This window comes from Anneissia japonica, unplaced genomic scaffold (assembly GCF_011630105.1).
Source record: "Anneissia japonica isolate Jap-2015-1 unplaced genomic scaffold, ASM1163010v1 scaffold975_len24044_cov169, whole genome shotgun sequence".
NCBI lineage: Eukaryota > Metazoa > Echinodermata > Crinoidea > Comatulida > Comatulidae > Anneissia > Anneissia japonica.
Window position 1 is genome coordinate 8760 of NW_022749692.1, and position 2495 is coordinate 11254.

Consider the following 2495-nt stretch of genomic DNA (forward strand, 5'->3'; position numbering starts at 1 on the left):
GAACTGGACATACAAGCAGAAAATGATCAATGTCTTCAATGGAATTATCATTGCACACCTTACAAAATCCAGTGTCACTCTGATCATTAGACCATTTTTTAGTTCGTTGTTGGAGAGGGAGGGTATTTGAACGGAGCTTAAATTTTATTGATGCTCCTTCAAAATCAGTACCGTCAAGAAGGTACTCCTCCATACTTTGTGACGTTTTAATTAATGAATATTTTACAATAGAAGGTTTGCTTTTAATATCATCCTTCCAGCAATTTAACGAATTTTGATTTAGAGCATGTTTTATTTCAGCTGCCCATATAGGATTGGGTATATCTCGATTATCTTTAATATAATGGAAAATACTCTCAATGTTACATTTCTGAAATATATTATCGACACAACCAAGTAATTTATAACTCAAGTTATTGATATTTTCAGATGCAGTTAGGGCTTCAAGTAACAGCTTTGGCCAACAATCTTCTTCCATTTTAATAAATATGATCCATATTTTCATAATACGATCGATATAATTTAGTCTGAAGATGTTCTGGGAGTCGATGATGGGGGACCATCCGAGGTCTCCGTAAAGGGTAGAACGGGGTGTGTTTCTTGGAGCCTTTAGAATACACCTCGCCGTTTGCATTTGCAGCCTTTCAATTTTTTCAAGATCACTTTTGCTTCCGTTTACCCACACCGCACCTGCGTAATTGATAGATGGAAGTGTGATCGTTCGCCACAGGATGTTACCATAGTATACTCTTTTAAAATTATTTAGATTATTGATAATTTATTTTATATAACCGATAAGACGATTTCCTTTTTTAATTACATATTCTACATGATTATGATCATTCATATTTCTTGAGATAAGTACACCAAGGTACTTGTATGTATCTGTTTCATTTATGCTGTAATCACCTAAGTTACAAACTTTGTTTTTATTTACACGTTTACCTATGACCATAACCTTGGACTTCTCATAATTAAAGTTCAATTTCCATTGTTTTGCAAATTTAGTAGCAATCTCAAGCATTGTAACCAACTGGCGCTCATCTTCTGCCAGTAAGACTACGTCATCCGCCCAGAATAGGGCTCAATGCCAGTTGTTATTTATATGTACACCAATATAATGGGATCTAAGTAGCTTGGTAAATTCATTCATGAAAATACAGAATAATATGGGCGACAAAACACAGCCCTGTTTGACCCCCTGGTGTATTTTAAATTCATCCGTCATAATATCCCCAAATTTACCTTTCCTTTTACATCTTTATATAATAAATCAATTAATTTCTCTGATGCCTACATCCCATGCTGATTTTTAAATAATAATATGAAATTAAGCTTAAGTTTCCTACGGAAAGACGAAAAAGAAACATCGTTCCAAAAACGAGGTCCTGAAACTGTAAACAAATAGTTAGAGCTTCATAGACGAGTAAAGGGAATACCGTAAAACCTCGAATTGAAGCCCTTATTTTTGTGAACTTCGGATGGGTTTCTTTTCGAGGCTAATTTTGCGAAGTAAACAGGGGGCTTCTTTTCAAAATGAATGCTGTAAATTTTGGGGATTTGTACTATAAAACAATAAATAAGACCACCGTATCACCGGCATTAAATCACCGTATAAAACAAGCGTTTTTAAATTTATTTTGATATTTGAAATTCGTGTACAGTTTATGTTCTGCACTATATCGAGTGGAGGATAGGGGGAGGGGACTTCAATTCGAGATGGGCTCCTTCTAGAGATTAAGCCCATTGGGCGTCAATTCGAGGTTTTACGGTATACTTTTCACCGGTATTGTTACGTAAATTATGTGGATTATGAGGTTGAATGAATGAATGAATGAATGAATGCATGCATGCATGCATGCATGCATGCATGTATGTATGTATGTATGTATGTATGTATTTGTGTATGTATGTATGTATTTGTGTATGTATGTATGTATGTTTGTAATTAGATTTATATAGCGCATAACACCGGGGTATCTATGCGCTGATACAACAGAAAGCAAAAAAAGAAAACTAAACCATTGATCTATTCTAACTAACCATGAACAACCCCACCCCCCAAAAACAAAACCACTCTATCAGAGGAACCAAGATCATTGCACCGTTCTCCTGCAAAGCAATAGCTGCACTAATGCAAGGCAATAGATGGAACATTGTTGGGCAAAGTTTGTTTTGGTCATATTGATACATAAATGAGGCAATTTGGACTTTGTGAATGTTATAAAATTTTAAGAGATTAAGTTTCTTAAATAATGGTTCAGAAATAATGGTACTAACATCAGGTCTACTTTTATACTACTACCCAGATCAAATCAAATGCAATCTGGCTGTTATCCTTATTTTTTCTCTAGGGATTTAAAATGTGAAAATATTCTACTAGACGAGAGTGATAACATCAAAATTACAGGCAAGTTGATTCACTTTAATATGGCTCATTTTTTAACATTTTTGAACATCAAAATCTAATAATTCTTTGGTTTTTATCTGCACCA